This window comes from Myodes glareolus, chromosome 25 (genome assembly GCF_982192425.1).
Source record: "Myodes glareolus chromosome 25, mMyoGla1.1, whole genome shotgun sequence".
In the NCBI taxonomy this organism is placed as follows: Eukaryota; Metazoa; Chordata; class Mammalia; order Rodentia; family Cricetidae; genus Myodes; species Myodes glareolus.
Genome location: NC_142050.1, coordinates 1,767,246 through 1,787,843, shown reverse-complemented (window position 1 = coordinate 1,787,843; position 20,598 = coordinate 1,767,246). Strand labels below are relative to the sequence as shown.

At 42.2% G+C, this 20,598-nt stretch overlaps 1 pseudogene; it reads left to right on the top strand.

The window, feature by feature from the left end:
- The first annotated feature begins 7,398 nt into the window (after positions 1-7,398).
- LOC125402516 (general transcription factor 3C polypeptide 3 pseudogene) lies at positions 7,399-8,375 on the top strand (annotated as a pseudogene).
- Positions 8,376-20,598: the final 12,223 nt, after the last annotated feature.

The following is a 20,598-nucleotide window of genomic DNA, read 5'->3' as shown; positions in this document are numbered from 1 at the left end:
CTCTAGTGCCTAATTTACAATTAAATTTTATCATAGGTATGTATGTAGAGGGCACACATAATATAGCTAGAATTCGTAACTGGGTAAGCCCTGGCTTCAAACTTGTGAATAGAACTCCAGACTGAGAAAGGGCAACTTGAGATTTAGAGATATGTGGGTGAGATTTAGAGATATGTGGGAGCCTTGCATGTTAATTAGTCTGTGCACCAGACCCAAAGCAAGAAACAGGCAGATGATTCGGGCGATGGGAAACCCAGAAATATGGGAGGAAAGCCCTTTGGATAGATTCATCTTAAAACTGTGAGGCCACATGGTAAAGACAGGAGCCAAGCTGGTCAATCTGTGACAGCAAAGGATATCATTTAGAGGCACGCCTCTTGGAAAAGACTGTTGCTGCTTCCTGCAGTGGTTTGAATAGGTATGACCCCCATAGATTCTCATGTTTGAGTACTTAGCCCATAGGAAATGGCACTATTAGGAGGTGTGGCCTTGATGGAAGAAGTGTGTCTCTGTAGGGGTGGGTTTTAAGGTCTCAAGGCTCTGGCCAGCTCTCTGCTTGCTGCCGTGGATCAAGTGGAATCTCAGCTCCTTCTCCAGCACCATGTCTGCCTGAGTGCTGCCAAGCTTTTCACCATGACCTAATGACTCAGGGACTGTGGGGTTGATCTTATTTCTAAACAACTGTTCGATAATCTTTCCATCTCACTAAAAAACAAAAGGCATTCCAACAGCAGGGGATGTATTGAAAGTAGAACATTGAAGACTTTAGACCCTTTGGCCTAGGCACACACAACACAACCTGAGTCACTAGATGAGACCAGATAATGTACAGTATATTAAATTATGAAGGCAAGGAAGTGCACAATTTAATGGAGAAAAAAAGTGTACTTTCAAAGTTGGTATTTTGTGACCTTCTTTCAATAGCAGTGGCAGCAATGAGCCATTATTATGAAAAGATACCCATCACTTATCACTAAACTCTGCCTTATCAAATTCTATGATTCCTTAGTTTTGAAAATAAATTACAAATTAAGGGCCACAGAGATGGCTCACTGGGTAAGAGTGCTTGCTCCACAAACATGGGGACCAAGTTCAGATTCCCATCACCTCAGGAAAAGTCACTCACAATGAGACATGGCTGTCACAATGGCACAATGGCAGTCTATAAACTGCTAAGGAGTAGAAATAGGTGGATTCCAGGGACTTGCTGCCAGAAGATCCAATCAGAACAGCGAACTACTAGTTCAGTAAAAGTCCTAGTCTCAAAAGCTAAAGTGGAAGGTGACAGAGGAAGACACCTGTCAGCCATCTCTGACCTCTAGACACGTACATGCAGGTGTGGAAACTAGACATACATACAACATCCATTCACACCCAAAAAGGAAGTTATAAATTGGATAATAATAGTAGATTAAAGAATAAACCATATTTATTCTGATGTGAAAACACCCTAGCAAATAAAGTGGGTTTTGTTCTAAACAATCTGTTCAGAGACAGAGGAGAGGGCCCCTTCATTCAGAACGAAGGATCCTCTGAGTTGTGATATTCATATGACCTTCCCCATCTGGATCGACAATGTTGGTGGGAGTGATTCTGCTTTTCATGACATTCTGAAGACTTAAAAGTAACTTTTAAGTTGCCACTTTAAAATGCCACCTGCTCACCCCACTTATAAAGCAACTGAAGTGAGGAGACAGACTGCCAAGAATCAAGAAATCATGAGAAAACCAGACTTGACAGTCTGTTCTGTACTGTAATTCCACCCACTGCCCTCCATGGTACTGGGAACTCTGGATAATGATTGCTCAGAGAGATTACACACATCATGGATGTGAACCAATATATTTCACTGTTTCATTTCAAAGACAATATGAAATGAAGAATTTATAATAAGACTCTTAGAATCCTTTAGACTTGGTAGCAACTCTTGTAAACCACAATAGGAAGCAAAGGGATGGATGTTTTGAGAATATGTACAAGTGTTCATAGTGGGTACGGGTGAAAACATAAACCATTTCCAATATTTCCGCCTTTAAACACTCTTTGAAAAGTGAAGTGAAAGATGGCATCTCCCACTGTCTGGCTTCCAGCTTTACTCTAAGGTTACAGTAATTAACTCAATGTGGAATCCACAGTAACCCAAACACAGAACACTAAAGTAGATCTGACATCGATGGAAAAAGTCATCATTATAAATGGTGCTGGTGGGTTAAAGAGATGAATCATAGTTAAAAGTACTTGCCCTGCAAGCATGGCAATGTTGGGGTAGTTTTTACTCTTTTGGCTTTTTGAGGAGCCCCCGACCCAGTTCCCAAATAAATCACACACAGGTTTATTATTACTTATGAATGCCTGGCCTTAACTTGGCTTGTTTCTTGCCAGATTTTCTTAACTTATTTTTAACCTGACTACCCTTTGCTTCTGGGATTTTATCTTTCTCTATTTCTATATACCTTTCTTTACTTCTTTCTCTGTGACTTGCTGAGTAGCTGGGTTTCCGGCCCCTGAAGCCCTCCTCTCCTTGTTCTCTTACCTCTCGCTCTCTCTCCTCCCAGAGTTCTCCTTCTGTTTATCCTCTCTGCCTGCCAGCCCCGCCTGTCCTTGCTCCTGCCATGCTATTGGCCATTCAGCTCCTTATTAGGCTTATCCGGTGTCTTAGACAAGCACAGTAACACAGCTTCTCAGAGTTAAACTAATGCAGCTTAAAGGAAAGTCACACACCTGAAAATAAAAGTCCCCAACATGGCAACCTAAGTTCAAGTCCCTGAACCAAAAGGGGAAAGAGAAAACTCTCAAAAACTGTCCTCTGACCTCCATATGCACAGAATGTAGTCCTTGTCTATTGCATAGGCTGAAGAATTTCCATCTTCTTCCCTGGTGATTAGATTCCCTGGCAATATTATTCAACAATGGCCTAGATTCTCCTGCCTGAGAAACTTCTTAGTTGAACCTTTCCATGCTTTGTGGTGGTGTTGGTGGTGGTGTGTGTATTAGTGTGTATGTGTGTGTATGTTTGTGAGTGTATATGTGACAATAATTGTGTGTCTGTGTGTAGGAGTATGTGAGTATGTATGTGAATGCAATTGTGTGTATGAGCATGGGAGTATGTGAGTGTGTGAATGTGATTGTGTATATAAGTGTGTGAGTATGTATTTGTGTGAATGTGATTGTGCATAAGAGTTTGTGTATGAGTATGTGAATGTGTGTGTATTGTGTACGAATGTGATTGTGTGTGTGTGTGTGTGTGTGTGTGTGTGTGTGTGTGTAGGTCAGAGAACAATTTTCAGGAGTTGGTTTTCTCCTTTCATCGCATGGATCATGTTGCCAAGCTTGGAAACAAGTCCCCAGATCCCTGAGTCATCTTGCCGTTCGTTCCTCAGATCCCTGAGTCATCTTGCCGTTCGTTCCTCAGATCCCTGAGTCATCTTGCCGTTCGTTCCTCAGATCCCTGAGTCATCTTGCCGTTCGTTCCTCAGATCCCTGAGTCATCTTGCCGTTCGTTCCCCAGATCCCTGAGTCATCTTGCCGTTCGTTCCTCAGATCCCTGAGTCATCTTGCCGTTCGTTCCCCAGATCCCTGAGTCATCTTGCCGTTCGTTCCTCAGATCCCTGAGTCATCTTGCCGTTCGTTCCCCAGATCCCTGAGTCATCTTGCCGTTCGTTCCTCAGATCCCTGAGTCATCTTGCCGTTCGTTCCCCAGATCCCTGAGTCATCTTGCCGTTCCCCAAAGCTCTTTCTTCAAGCTGCACTTTCTGAGTACAGGACACTGAACACAGGGCCCACACATGATGGTCGAACACTCAAACACTAAGCTACATCCATAGCCTCTCTTTTTCCTTCTTATTTTTAGACAGGGTTCCACAAGTTTCCCAAGATGGCCTTGAACTCATTCTGTAGCCCAGGTGGGACTCGGATTTGCCACCCTCCTGCCTTAGCCTCCCAAGTAACTCGGACTGCAGGTCACAACACCAGATCCAAATTAAAGCTAAATTCTTATCCCATGACCTGAGCTGAATACCAATAAGGGCCTGAAGAGAATGATACCATTGCCTTCAGAACGTGCTTTAATTGCAAGTTTTAGTTTTTTTTCGTTTTTGCTTCTTACCATTTTTTCTTATAATTTTACCACCCTTGCTACTCTGGCTCTGCATGGGATATAGCTCTAGAGTGCCTGAAGTCACCAAACCCATATCTACTCACAGGAGACCTTGGAGCACTGGACAAAAGCAATGGACTTTGAGACAAATGCAGTGAGTTTCCGTTCAGTATTTGCTATTAACTGACTCTGTGATCTTGACAAGTCAGTCACCTGCTCTGGACTCCAGAGTCCTCTTAGGATCCCTTAGAAAATGGGAGCTCTCTATCCTCCACGTCTAGAACATCTATCCCATATCTATGATCTCCTGGACATTCTCACCCACCTAGTGGAGAACAACTTTTACCTTATTTCAATATTTCTTAGCTTTTACCAAATGACTACTTAAATCCTTTCTTAACCTGCTCCATGTAACTCCGCTTAAATACAAAGAAAAAATTTCTTACGTCTCTGAATGTAGATACAGTCAGAGATATAGTTATAACCTAACTATAATTAAAACTACATTCTATGTACTTAAAACATTATATATGTAAATTTCCCATAAGTCATATAAATATAATATATGCTATAAATGTTAAATTGTACAGTTTTTATTATTTATTATAAATTTATTTTCTAACAAATAAAAATTATATTTTAAAAAATCTTTTTTCATTTTATATACCTACCCCAGTTTCCACTCCCTCATTTCCTCCAGATTCCCCCACCTTCTCCCCACCCCAGGCCCACATCTACTCCTTAGAGAGGGTAAGTGGCCCCACAAACTGCCCAAGCCACACACTGTTACCCACATCCAGTGGGCCTACTTTGGTCCTATGTAGGTCCCCCCCCCGCTATCAGTCCAGGATCATGAACTCTTACTAGCTCAGGTAAGCTATTTCAGTGGGTATCCCCCACTTATTATGTCCATGACCCCTTTGCTCGTATTATCACTACTCCCTCTCTTGGATTGGTCTCTGGAAGCTTGACCCAATGCTTAGCTGTGGATCCCTGCATCTGCTTCCATCAGTTGTTGGATGAAGGTTCTACGATGACAATTAAGACAGTCATCAAACTGACTACAGGGCAAGGCCAATTCAGGCACCATCTCCACTATTGCTTAGGGTCTCAGCTGGGGTCATCCTTGTGGATTCCTGAGTATTCCTAATGCCAGGTTTTTTGCTAGCCCCATAATGGCTCCCTCAATCAAGATATCTCTTTCCTTGCTCTCATCTCTCTCTGTCCTTCCCCCATCTCAACTACCCAATTCCCAGATGTTCTCCTCTTCCCTCCCCTTCTCCCTTCTCCCTCCCCTTCTGCTTTCCCTCCCCCTACTCCCAATTTTCCCAGGAGGTCAGTCTCATAATTATAGAGTTTTTGGATACCTTATAAAATTATCTAGTGGGTTCAGGCATAGCAACACATGACTGTTATCCTAGCACTCAGGAGGGCAGAGGCAGGAGGATCTCTGTGAGTTTGAGGCTTGTCTGGTTTAAATGAGAGTTCCAGAGCAGCAAGAACTATGTCATAGAAAGACCCTGTCTCAATAAAAATAAAGTAATAATAAAAATCTAGCATGATTTTGTTTTCTTTTTTGTTTATTTTTTATTTTATTTTAAAAAAGAAAACAGACTATCTTTTTTATTTTACATACGAATCCCAATTCCCACTCCCTCTCCTCCACCTTCCTCCCAACTCCACCCCACCATCCACACCTCAGAAAGGGTAAGGCACATGGCTTTGGGGAAGGTCCAAGGCCTTCCTACTATATTTAGGCTGAGCAAGTTATCCATCCAAAGAAAATAGGTTTCCAAAAAGCCAGTACAAGCAGTAGGGATAAATCCAGGTGCCTCTGCCAGTGGTCCACAGTCTCTCCCAACCATACAATTGTTACCACATTCAGAGGGCTTTCTTGAGATAATACAATTTCTAGCTTAATTCTAAATTCTCATCCTTACGCCCACAGATAAGTATAACTCTCACCCCTCATCAAAGAAGCCAATCTTTTTCAACATATGGAGACTGTTACAGAGATCTGTAACTGGTCAAAATGATGAGGCCAACCAAGCGACCACAACTGATACATCTACAACATAATCCAACACCTACGGCTCAGAGAACATCACCTACCAGGAGGCAGGAAGATTTTAAGAGCTAGAGGACTGAGACATCTGTCATGAGACAGTATCTTCTATGTATGACAGGGAAGTTGTACCCATGAAGTCTCAAAATTATGATAGCTATGTTAGTTTGAAAGAAAATGACCTCCAAAGGGAAGGGACCTATTAGGAGGTATGGCCTTGTTGGAGTATGTGTGGTCTTGTTGGAGGAAGTGTGTCACTGTGGGGGCTGCCTTTGAGATCTCTTTTCTCAAGTTTCACTCAGTGTGACAGTCAGTCAACTTCCTGTTGCTTGCAAGCCAAGATATAGGACTATCGGCTCCAGTAACATGTCTACTTGCGTGCTGTCTTGCTCCTCATCGTGATGATAACAGACTGAACCTCTGAAACTGTAAGTAAGCCACCTCAACTAAATATTTTCTTTATAAAAGTTACCATGGTCGTGGTGTCCCTTCACAATTATAGAAACCCTAACTAAGCACAATAGCCTAAACTAGACCTGCACAATAACAACACAAGTTGACATTCCAGCATGAATGGGGGAAATCTCATAAGGCTCTATCCCTAGATGAAGAGTGGCAGGTAATTAATTGCTGCTAAGAGAAGGAGTCTTTGTCTTCTCCAAGGATGAATCCCCTGGTAAATTACCCAATCTCAAGTAGTCAATCCTTAATACATACATATGCAAGCAAGTCCAAATAGACTCAGCATGCTGTATTTATATAGATGTGTTTATGCTATGACATTCATGTGTGTATGTGTTTGTGTGTGTGTGTGTGCATGTACTTGTGTGTATATATGTGTGTGTATGTACATGTAGGTAATAACAATTTAAAAAGAGGTCATGAAGTTGAGATAGAACTGGGGAGACACAGGTGGAGTTGTGGGGGACAGGGATGAGGGAAATGATGTAAGTACAGCACTGACGTATGAAATTCTCAAAAATAATTAAAATTGTGTGTCTATGTAATTGGGTGGGAGTGTCTGTGGAAGGAGGAAAGGAGTTCAACAAGAAAGTTGGAAGAGTTCCACGCTCCAGACCAGGGAAGTGGGAAGACAGGTTGAGCGTTTCACTCACTTTTAGAGGGAACAATCCAGATGGTGCCTTGGAAGGTACAAAGTGAAGGAAATTGTTGCTGCTTTCCTGGTCCACTGCCCAGCTTCAGCCCACAGACATGTCGGGATTCAGCCTGGAACTTAATGGACTACATAGAAGGGGAAATCATCTTTGAAGAGTTCAAAAGATGAAGAGAAAAGAGAAAAGTCCAGCAGAAGAAAGGTCTTCTGGAAAAAGGGAGAAATTCTCACCTGAAGAAAACCCAGATATTTCTGAAGTTTTACCGTCAGCTGGAAGTGACTCAGTCAAATACCAGGGCAATGATGCTAAGGAGGGAGAAATATCAATGGAGTGAGTGAATCAACTCACAAATTCTTTGCTTCCATGCTTGGAGAGACTGACAATGAAGAAGAGGAAGAAGAGAGGGAACTTCTGAGTAACCCACTGTGGGTGGATGATAGTGTTGAAGATGGTTTGCGCTTTGCTCAAGGAGAACATGGAGGAAGAGGCAATATTGGTGTGCGTGGAAATCGTAAGTCATGCTCTTTTGCTTATGAGCGATTCTCTACACTTGCCATGATGTATGAGGATGAAGGTCACGTGGAAAAATATTGCACTTTGAGGTGACAGCTGCATATTTAAATTCTAGTAACATTGAAGAATGGCTAGGCTGGCAGAAATGTTTCTGGAACAAGTAATATTAAGTTGGATTTTTTTTGCTATACAATAGCTTTTAAATATGAACCTATGACACCTGTAGGAGAGATCAAGCCTTTATGAAAATATGGGTGATCAGAAAAATGGCCATGGACAGTTATAGTTGTATTTTAAATCTGTTGTCTCCACCTGAGGAAGGAGTTTTATGCAGCTGGCTAGCAATATGGCAAAGCACTATCATGAGGCCAACGACAGTACTTCAGTTATAAACATAAAAGAAGAAGATTTTTCAAAACACAAAGGCTTAGTCTCCGTTGAAGATGTTAACATGGCAGCTGAATTGCATATTTCCAACAAGCAGTGTGACAAAGCTTTGGAGGTAATAACCGATCCTTCCAGAATTATCCTAGAAAGGGAACCTTTAGAAGAAGGCGCATCAGAAAAGAGTAAAGATTGTAGGTAATTAAAAAACAAAAGAAGTCGGGGAGAGAAACTGAAAGCCCATCTCCAAGTTGTTTAGTGGCACAGGTGTAAAAGAGAAAGAGAAACAGAAAAAGAAACTGGACCGACAAACAATGTCTTTTATTTATATATAATTTTATTATTTATTTTTATGGTTAATATTATTTCTTGTCTTTATGCTTTGTGTGGTTACATGACATCTGTTAAAAGGGTCTACAGATTAGGAAAGCTATGGCATCATTGACAATAACACAAGAGGTAGCCACAGTTAGCAGTTAGTCTTTCCACACTTTTGTTAGAAACTTAAGGCAAAAATATGAATCAATGTGGTTTTCATCCCCAAAGACTCTTTGGCACTCATGTTGTCTCCTCTTTTCCCATTCAGTTCATCAAGAGACAGAGAGATGTTTTCAGAGAAAGCACCCTGGCACTCACACAATCACAAACACCCAACTCAAATTCCAACACTCTTCACATTCACACACACTAACAGGCACTCACTTCTAACAAACATACTCCCAAATGCTCACACATGGAAACAATCTCTGTCACACAAACTCAAGAGAACATTTTCTCACTGCAAAGAAGAAAGCCCATTCTTCAATTTGGAGATTCAAAAAAGCATTTGGAATCTAAAAAGAGATAAGTCTTTGGGAGAAAAATTCAGAGAGTTGAGGTTTTTAGAACCCCAACAAGTTAGTGGGAGAGCATGTTTTACTACTGTAGGAAACCGGGCAGAGAGTGAGAACCTCAGCAAGCTTAGTGGTGACAAATGGCAGGAGAGCATGCTGTCTTGGTAGGGGAGCCTAGAAAAGGGCCATGGTCGTGGGAAAGAGGATCAGAAGCAGGAAACAGGAATGTGAGAGAGGTTGTATATGTGAGAATGTGTGAGTGTTTTTGTTGGAAGTGAGTATGTTAAGAATAGTGTGTATGAATGTGTATAAATGTGAGTGTTGGAATTTGAGTGTGGATATTTGTGATTGTGTGAGTGCAAGGGTGAGGGACAGTGAGTGTGAGAGTATTTGAGTGTAAGCATGGGTTATTATGTGTGTGAATGTGATAGTGAGTGTTTGTATGCATGCATGTGATAATATGTGTGTATGAGGGAGCATGTTTGTATGTGTGGAAGATGGGCTTCTGTGTCCTTTGTCTTTCATGTAGCTCAATGCAGGACAGCTAAGGGTCCTGCTGTCAGATTAGCAGTTGCCAACCCAGTAACCCCTGTTTTCTGCTCCCTCATACACACATATTATCACATGCATGCACACAACACTCACTATCACATTTACACACTATCACATGCATACACACACTTAAGCACACTAACACAAACCATATGTCTCTCACAAATAACCCTCCCACATTCACACACATAAAAGCCCACTCAAAATAGCTTACACCCTTGCACTCACACAATCACAAATATCCACACTCAAATTCCAACACTCTCACATTTATACACACTCATACACACTATTCTTAACACACTCACTTCCAACAAAAACACTCACACATTCTCACATATACAACCTCTTACACAAAAGCTCAAACACGACGTATGCACTCAGAAAACACTTGCCTACATAATCACCAAACACCTTTACACAGAACAAATACATCTCCATCCATACACATTTTCACAAGAACTTACACATGTCCACATACCCACACAAACTTACACAAGTATACACATGTGTATACATTCTATTTCCAATCTTTTTTCCTACTACCAAGAGAGTCTTTTGCTGTCATTCACCTATCACATAAGCTACTACCTTGGCACACTTTCACTTGTTCCACTCACTGGAACCCGTTCTCCCACCTCTCTCTCTCTCTCTCTCTCTCTCTCTCTCTCTCTCTCTCCCTCCCTCCCTCCCTCCCTCCCTCCCTCCCTCCCTCCCTCTCTCTCTCCTCCAGGTCTGAGGTCAAACATCAGCTTATTGGAGTATGTCTTCTTTGCCATCTTTGACAAAGACCTCAGGCTTCCCTTGCCCTCGCCCTCCATATCCCCCTTTGATTGTCTGTATCCACAGAGCCATGCTTCACTTGTTTCTGTGATGTGGGATTCCCCTCTGCATGCTGTGAATGCTTTATTACCATCGGTTAATAAAGAAGCTGCTTTAGCCTACGGCAGGGCAAAATAGAGATAGGCAGAAAATCTGAAATGCAGGAGGAAAGAATGCAGAGTCAGGCAGACACCATGTAGCTGCCAAAGGAGAAAGATGAGGGAAACTTACTACTAGGCCACAGCCTCATGGTGATACATAGCTTAATGGAAATGGCTTAATTTAAGACCTAAGAGTTACTTAATAAGAAGCCTGAGCAAATGATCAAGCATTGTTGTAATTAATATAGTTTCTGTGTGAGGATTCGGGTCTGGTAGCCAGGAAACCAATGTGCAGTCTCTGCCTACATTTCTGCTTCTGTGATTTCAGTGGTTTCTTCACTGCTGTATCTCTAGAAGTCAGGACAGTAGCTGAATATTGCATATGACAAAAGAAAAACTGACTGTGTGTCTAAGTGAATGAATGTGCAGGTGACTGGATCTTGCTGTCTCCATGGAAATAAGTCTTTCAATTGCAGAGTGAGTGAAGAAGAGAACACTGAAGTAACCGGAAACAGCACATATCCTTCAATCTGATTTAAGTCAGAATTAGCCTGTACCATCTCCAGATGACAGAAAAGAGACTGGAGAGATTAAGTTTAACCACAAAATTTTTTTTATTAATTTATTTATTTGTTTATAAAAATTTCCACTTCCTCCCCTCCTCCCTATACCCTCCCATTTCCTCCACTCCCTCTCCCCCCCCCCAACTTCCTCCCCTCCTTCCTCTCCAGTCCTAGGAGCAGTCAGGGTTTCCTGCCCTGTGGGAAGTTCAAGTTCCTCCCCTCTCCCTCCAGGTCTAGGAAGGTGAGCATCCAAACAGACTAGGATCCCAGAAAGCTAGTACATGCAGACAAAACAAGACCCAGTGCCATTGACAATGGCTTCTCAGTCAGTCCCCATTAAAGAAGGTGTGGAACATATATACATTAGAGTTTTACTCAGCGGTAAAAAACAATGACATCTTGAATTTTGCATGCAAATGGATGGACATAGAAAACGCTTTACTGAGTGAGGTAACCCAGACCCAAAAAGAGGAATATGGTATGTACTCACTCATAAGTGAATTCTAGCCATAGTTAAAGGTCTTTGAGCCTATAATTTGTGATCCTAGAGAAGCTAAATAAGAAGGTGAACCTGAAGAAAATCATATAGTTATCCTCCTGGATAGTGGAACTAGGCAAGATTGCCAGGCAAACTCGGGTGCATGAGGGTGGGGGCGGGGGTGGAAGTAAGGGAAGATGGTCAGGGAGAGGGGAGAAGGGGAGGATTGGGGATGGCTTGGGGGAATGGGAGGGGGAGGGAGGAAGGATGGTTGTGGGAGCAGGGAGGTTTATATCTCAGCTAAGGGAGCCATTTTAGGGATTGCAAGAGACTTGATTCTGGAGGGGTTCCCAGTAAAAATTAAATAAAAAAATAAAAAATAAAATAAAAAAATAAAAATAATAATAAAAAAGAAAGAAAGAAAATGCTTTACTGAGTCAGGTAAGCCAGACCCAAAAAGAGGAATATGGTATGTATTCACTCATAAGTGAATTCTAGCCATAATTAAAGGTCTTTGAGCCTATTATTCGTGATCCTAGAGAAGCTGGATAGGAGGGTGAACCTGAAGAAAATTCAGGTAGTTTTCCTCCTGGAGATTGGAAATAGACAAGAGTCCCAGGTAACCTCGGGTGCATGGGGGGGTGGGAGGGTTGTTGGAAGGGGAGAGGGTTAGAGAGAAGGGAGCAGGGGAGGAATGGGGAATGCTCGGGAGACTGGGAGGGGGGAGGGAGGAAGGATAGATATGGGATCAGGGAAGAATATATCTCAACATTTAGAGACTCTGGTTTGATCACATGCTCGTTCAGTCCCAGTCCAGCTGGCCTTGGTGAGCTCTCATTCGATTAGTCCCCTTGTATCCAAGGGTGAACGCACCCCACACGGTTCTGATTTTCTTTTTCACGCTCTCTCTCCTTCTGCTCCTCATTTGGACCTTGGGGGCTCAGTCCAGTGCTCCGATGTGGGTCTCCGTCTCTATCTCCATCTATCGTTAGATGAAGGTTCCCTCTAGTCCTGCCTTTCTTGCTCACATTCTCCCTCCTTCTGCTTCTCATTTGGACCTAGGGAGTTAAGTCCAGTGTTCCAATATGTGTCTCTGTCTCTATCTCCATCCATTGCCCGATGAAGGATCTATAATTCGTGATCCTAGAGAAGCTAAATAAGAAGGTGAACCTGAAGAAAATCTTATAGTTATCCTCTTGGATATTAGAAGTAGACAAGATTGCCAGGCAAACTTGGGTGCAGGGGGTGGGGGGGGGTGGAAGTAAGGGGAGATGGTTAGAGAGAAGGGAGAGGGGGAGGATTTGGGATGGCTTGGGGGAATGGGAGGGGGGGAGGAAGGATGGATATGGGACTAGGGAAGTATATATCTCAACTAAGGGAGCCATTTTAGGGTTTGCAAGAGTCTTGATTCTGGAGGGGTTCCCAGGCCCAAGAAGAGGTCCCCAGATTGTTCTCTGGGCAGCGGAGAAGAGCGTACCTGAATTGGCCTGGTCCATAACCATACTGATGAATATTTTGTATATCACAAAAAAATTTTAAAAGGACTCCTAATATAATACCTAACTTGAGGGGCATGAGAGATCTACCCACTATCAATCCTTTAACATTTAATATGTGTATTTAAATGTACTCTCATAAATTTGTTTGTTTAAAACATTTTTACAATATATATAGATATATAATTTTGGTTTTTAGGAAGGTATTCTCTGTGTAATGACCCTGACTGTCCTGGAACTCACTTTGTAGACCAGGCTGGCCTAGAACTCACACAGATCCTTCTGCCTCTGCCTCCCGAGTGCTGGGATTAAAGATGTGCACCACTGCCTGACATCTATGGCTAACTAGTGGCCTTGCTCTGCACTCTGATCTTCAGACAAACTTTGTTAGATTACAAACAAAGTATCACTATAATGAAGAACAATGTGGAAGTGTAAGCCAAATAAACCCTTTCCTCCCAACTTGCTTTTTTGGTCATAGTGTTTCATCCCAGCAATAGTAAGCAACCCTTAGACAGTGTGTGTGTGTGTATGTGTGTGTGTGTGTGTGTGTGTGTGTGTGTGTGATTGTAGAAGGCAAGTGGGGGAGGATCCCTGGAGTTTGCTGGCTGCTGTCTAGTCCTGGGTTTAGTGAGAGACCCTGTCTTAAAGAGATACAATAGAGAGTGATGAAGCAAAACATGCAGTGTCATTCACTGGCCTCTTCTCTAGTGCGCTCTCTCTCTCTCTCTCTCTCTCTCTCTCTCTCTCTCTCTGTCTTCCTCCCCCTCAGTGAAGAAAATATTGTATTGAGAAAGTGGGGGAACTGGGCAAAAGGAGTAAGAAGATACTGATGTTGTAGCTTTCAGATGAACAGTGGCCTCAAGACAAAGTCATTTCCAGCTTTTGTATTGCTGTACTTCGTGTGCAGTCTATTACTACTATTCAGAAAGCCTGGAGTCCTCTCTCAGACTCTAGTTGAAGTCTTCTTTGGATAATGCAGAACAAGATAGCAATCCTTTCCAATAGATGTTCCACCCATATTTCAGAAGGCATAGGCAAGGTGGCCCTAAGTCTCTAAAAACAAAACTAGAAATGTCAGTCCAACATTGCTGTGTTTCTCAGGCTCTGCTAGTAGGGTTGAAATGCACACTGTTCTCACAGCTGTATGGGTCTGTGAACTCCAGCAGAACTCCTCTATTCGATGGATTCTTGAAAGCCTTTCCACTATGGTTTGCCCTCAAAGCAAAACCTCTATTTTATCTGCTGTGTATACATTTTCATTCCCCATCTTCAATAAGCAATGGTTTAAGGGTTGACTCATACATGCACACAAAGTACACACACACACACACACACACACACACACACACACAAACAGAGAGAGAGAGAAAGAGTGAGGGGAGAGAGAGGGAAGAAGAGAGGGGGAGAGAGAGAGAGGGAAGGAGAGAGAGGGGAAGGGAGAGAGGGAGGGAGAGAGAGGAAGGGAGAGAAGTGGAGGGAGAGAGGAAAGAAGAGAGAGGGAGGGAGAGAGAGGGAGGGAGAGAGAGAGGGAGGGAGGGAGGGAGGGAGAGAGAGAGAGAGAGAGAGAGAGAGAGAGAGAGAGAGAGAGAGAGAGAACTCTCCTCAAGAACAAAATTCGGTTACCAAACTTTCTGTAAAGGATGAGAGTCTAATCCGTGGGTCATGTATGTCCACCATGAAAGGCCTGTCTCTTCCATTAGAGTACAGAAGCCACCTAAGGCAATATGCAAGTGAGTGAGCACAACTGGATGTCACTGAAGCTTTAACTGGAGACACTAAATTGGAATTTCATGTAGTTTTCATTGTCACAAAATAACCTCCTTTTGATTTTTTTAACCCATTAAAAATGTAATAAGCTTGGTTAGCTTGAGGTTTGTGCAAAGACAGGTGTTAGACCAAGTGGCAGAACCCACACTGTTTCCAGCACCTGGTTTAAATTTACACCCAGAAAGCAAAGGCATTTCAGCCTAAGGAAATGGGCTCGTTCTAAATCCCTGAGCCAAGACAAATAGTGTTAAACTCCATCATTAAAGATGGCCTTTGCTCTAGGTAAGTGTAGTTCTTCCAGAATAAAGTGACTCCATGCTCAAAAGATAAACCCCAGAGTTGAGATACATCTTAAGCCAGGAGTGCTGTCTGTAATTTATATAATAGGCATCCCCCCGCCCCTCAACTCTTCTCACAGGGACTTTAAAAATATTGGCATCTGGTCTTAGTCAAGGCCACTAAACTTCGTATTATGGGAGCATCAGAGGCATGGCCGGCCCTTAAGAAATGAAGACTTCATTCTGTGTTCTCTCTGGGAGAGCTGCTTTTCTCCCTTCTTGGCCTGGAAATCAGGTTTATATGGGGAGAATGGAAAGCAGCGGTTTCCAACCTTTCTAATGCTGTGACCCTTTAATACAGTTCCTCATGTTGTGGAGACCCCCAACCACAACATTATTTCGTTGCTACTTCATAACCCTGTTATGAATCATAATGTAAATATCTGATATGCAGGATATCTGATATGCAACCAACAGTTTGAGAATCACTGCTCTAGGGCCTCTACCTCTTTGAAAACCCAGTATGTTTATATAGTTCATGCCACTGACTTCCTTTATTAATGATGCATTAGTTCTAAGGAATAATTGAATCTTTACAGTCAAAGAGAACTCATAGATTACTTTGTCCAAGGGACATTTATCAATATTTTAGAATATTATAGATCTCTGGGCCAATTCAAAACTCATTCTAGGGAATTCTATTATCTAGTATCCTAATCCATCCTGGCTTCTGAAACAGACGAGCATAGATTGGGTGACTTAAAAAGAACATCAAATTACGGGTAGGGTCTGTGTCTGGCTTTTCTCAAACAAGGAACCTTCTCACTATGTCTTGTAATGGCAAGAGGGAAGGAAAAGGCCCTTGGATATATTTGATAAAGATACTAATTCCATTCATGAGGGCCCTGTCCCCATGAATGATTCACCTGCCAAAGCTATTATTTCCTTATATCATCACCTTGAAGATAAGGATTCCAACATATGATTTAGAGATGGGAACAAGTGTTCAAATTACAGCGGCCTTAATTTCCAGTCAGAAAAGTGAAAGCCATATTAAGCTTTCATCAGAGAAAATGTACCTCTGGGAATTGGTGACATAAGTGTTGGCGGACAGAAAGATGATGAGAACATAAAGGAACCTAGATATGACATTTGCAAGGAGCAGTTATGTCCCCCATGGTGAAGAACAAAGTGAGAAAGGCTGGGATACCTGGATCTAGGAGCTCGGGGAGTGGGCTCAGAGAATCCCTGCTCAGCCTTCTGAGAGAGGTGCTGTCTAGCAGCTGCAGAGAAGTCCAATGGGACTTGTTCTAGAGCACCTGTGAGGAGCAGAGACTGAAGTCAGTGCTGCTGACACAACATTAACACGAAGAGGCGAGAGGAAGATTATTTCTGTGCTGGAATCTAATGGTAAGCCAACTAAGGAAGAAGTCAAGAAAACTGTCTGCAGGACAAGTCTGAAGCAGAGGGGGTGACAGCTGGGAGTGAGCCATTTTCACAGGGTCACAGGGGCAGTAGCTTGTGTTTATAATCCCAGCAGCAGGAAGCTCTCTGGGGCTTGCTTACTGGACTGCAGGCTAGCAGAATCAGCGAGCCAGGCCAGTGAGAAACTCTGCCTCAAAGGAAACAGGGTGGAGAGAAACTGAGGAAAATACGAAAGTTAACCTCAGACTGCCACATACATGCGCACACATCCTCTCAACACGTACATTCTTCCATGTAAACATGTGCACACATGCACACACACATACATAATAAAAACTATCATGGACGAGTTTATCACCCAGATGTACTCATCCCAGGTTCCTAGTATCTTCTTTTTCCTAAATTTTTATCGGACAGCATGGATTTCACTTTAACCCTAACTAAGCTATTTGTTCCACAGCTTGTCTCATAAACTAACACAGATCTCTCAAAAAGTGGGCAGGAAAATACATCCTACACACAAAAGAGTTTAAACTTCACCAGGTGTTTCATTTTTTTTCAAGTACTTACCAAAAGTATGTTTCTAAACTTAGAGACAACCTCAGGTTGCACTTTTCTGTTCTTCATGTTCTTGGGACTAACTAGCCCTGCCTCTGCAATTTCAGGCTTAAGGCTGCTGGGTGCTTTTCTTTTCTTTCCTCTATCCATTTGTTTATCTTTCTCTCCTCTTTCTAATCAAAATCAAAGTACATGTTTGTTAAGAAAGGGAGATGCCTTGGCTGGGGATCGAGAGGGGGAATCCAATACTTAGTTTATGAAAAAGAATTTTTATCTATCTTTTAATGAAGTCAAATGTTAGAATTATAATTAAAATGCTTACACTGAAAGTGGCTGGCAGGAGCAGCAGTGTAGCCAAGCTTAGTAGGCTTTGATAAATTAGAATGAGCCACACAGCTATTTTTTGTCACTCTGGGTAAAATACCCCAGTGTCCAGAAAGCAAACCCACTTCATACACCACCTTTACTTCAGCTCAGATAAGGGGATAAACTGAGCAAGCCTAGCACAGTCAAAGTCCACAGTGCCACAAGGGAAGAGAAGAGAACAGAAAAGTCACTATTTCTACTATTAATCATTCTGGTCTTTCACTTGGAGAATTGTCACTCTGTGTCATGCAGGTGACCTCATCATACCTTGGTCAATCCCAGGCATCAAACAAAGCATTTTAGAAGATTAAACTGAGGGGAAGACAGGAAGCCTGTGTGGTTCATTTTCTCTAAATACCCTGGTGTACAGAGTCTTTTGAAGCCCCCAAAGCACTTGTTCACACTGTCCTGTGTTCACACTGTTCTGAATTAATCTCTCATTGTGAAGGGTATCAGTTTGGAAAGCTCTCATAACTTTGGTGCCAAAATTGTTTGGCAGAACATCTTTGTCACCCTTGTTCATTCCCACACATAGTAGCATAGAGAAATGTCTTCTAAGTAAGTTCAAATTTGGCACTGGATTTTTGTCAACTTGATAGAGATCGAATTCTTTGAGAACAGGGAACCTCAGCTGAGAATATGCTCCCAATCATATTGGCCTATGGGTCATTTTCTTGATTAATGATTAATGTGGATGGGCCTAGCCAATGGTGGACAGGGTGGTCCCAGAGCAGATAGTCCTGGGATCTATAAGAAAGCTAACTGATCAAACCAGTGGGAGCAAGCCAGTGAGCAGTACTCCTGTACAGCCTTTGCTTCAGTTCCTGCCTCCAGGTTCCCACTGTTCTGTGGCCTTTTCTTTAGTTCTTGCCCCCAGATTCCTAATCCTCTTCTACCTTCGCTCCAGTTCCTGTCTCCAGGTTCCTGCCCTGCTTGCCTCAATGCAAGTTGGAATCATAAGATGAAATAATCTTTCCCTTCCCAGTTGATTTTGGTTATGTTTTAATCTCGGCAATAGACAGTCAGCGAACAGATGTTCCCATGGCCTCCTATCTTTAAATGAGACTCACCCCCACCAAGAAGTGAATAATCTCACATCTCCTCAGAGTATGCAATATACTTGGGTATTATGGACACCAGAACACATAAAGGTCGTCTGGGGGAGCTTTAAAAACTATAATACCTCCAGTCACCACCTGGAAACCCAGAGGAGCCTGGGTACTGTGTCTGCTAATGCATTCACTTATATTCTCTTCAGGTAAGGCTGATGGACAGCCAAACTAAGAACCATAGCCTGTGGATGCCTGTACTTCAGAGCCTGTGTTGTCATGGTTAGATTTTCCTTAATGTAGCCTCACTAACTTAACCAAGTAATTTTTGTTCCATATGAATGGCTCAGTCAGATTGAACTGTTCCTTTTAAGACATCTTCAGAGCCATGAATCATTGCTGAGTCTACACAGTGTTCTGAGTTTTTCTGACAGCAGTCAGCCTCTTCAGAAGAAACATGTTTAGGGCTGGGGTGTAACTTGGTAACAGAATGCTTGCTTAAAATGCACAAAGCACTGATTCAACCCCTTGAACCACAAAAAAAGAGATGAGAAGAGAAGAGAAGAGAAGAGAAGAGAAGAGAAGAGAAGAGAAGAGGAGGGAGGGAGGGAGGGAGGGAGGGAGGGAGGAAGGAAGGAAGAGAGGAAGGAAGGAAAAGGGAGAGTAGGTAGGATATGGGGGCTGGGAGAAAGTTTAATTTAATTGTTTTGGGAAGTATTCAGGAGCTTCAGTACTTAAGAAACAGTTCCCAGAATCATTGTTTAAGAACCTTGAAAATATATTATTAGTTGAATGAAAAAAAAAAAACATAGTCAAGGTTCATTTCCAAATATTAAACAATTAAGTGACATTTTTCTCTTTAAAAAATTAAAAATAGTTCAGATTTTGGAATGGTTAAAGTTAAAATGTATGTGTGTATATGTATGTGAAAAATACTTGTAATATCTATACTTCCATAAACACAAATGAGAATATAACTTTATGAAGATAATGCATATACAAAATCATTTTTAATTAATTTATTTAACCAAATTATATATAATATGATTATATTAACTCAAATATGTATTATTTATTTCACTCAAATTAAACACTGGATTCATGGAAGATTACTTCAAAAAGAAACTCTGACAGTGTGTTAGTGCCTGAAGAATTCAGGGATTAATACCTTCACCCACATCAGTTTTTTGCAAACACATTTGAAAGTTTTAACAGAGAAAGATGGTAGGAAATTATACTAGAAGGGGGCGGCTTCTTCTTGTAAGACTCCTGTTGAACAGACTTTGTCAAGTTTTTCTGTTTGAGAACTTCATACATATTATCAGTGTTCTGTGATCATGTTCACCTCACCACACTTTCTGGTCTCTGTCTCACCCCTGCTGACCAGCTAGTACCCTTCTATGATGGTTAGTATTGACTGTCAATTTGGAATCCCTTAGGAGACATGCCTCCAAGCACACCTGTGAGAAGTTATTTAGACTAGCCCAGCCTGGGCTTGGCTTTGAAGGATTCCATTGATGACCTGTAGGACGGCACCACCCCCTAGGCTTGAGTCCGGGACTGCATAAAAAGGAGGAAACTGGCTGAGCACAGATGTTTATCCTTCTCTGCTTTCTGACTGCTGCCTCCTGCTACAGGAGGGACTGCCTTGAGGGGCTGGCTCAGCTGGGAGCCTTTGTCTGAGGTTGCTTTTATCAACAGTGTTTTATCAAATCAAAGCAACAGGAAAGGTAACTAAAGTTAGCTTTAATGGTGTGTGTGTGTGTGTGTGTGTGTGTGCAGGAGCATGTGCACATGTGCATACATGTATGTGGAGGCCAAAGTGTTGCTGCTCAGAAGTTTCTGAGAAAAGGGCTTTCTCTGGTACCCAGGGCTTCCCAAGAAGCCCCAAAGATCTAGGTCATTGCCTTCAGTGTTGGGATTACACACATATTCCACCACGCATGTGCTTTAACATGAATGCTGGAATTCAATTCAGTTCTTCATGCTCATATAGCAAGCACTTTATCAAGTGAGCTAGCTTCCTTGCCTCTAAAGCTTTAATGTTCAAATATGACTCCATCTGTTTGCCAAAATGGCTATGCTTTAAGCATGACAAGGCTAGCTAACCCCAAAACAATGAGTCACATGACTC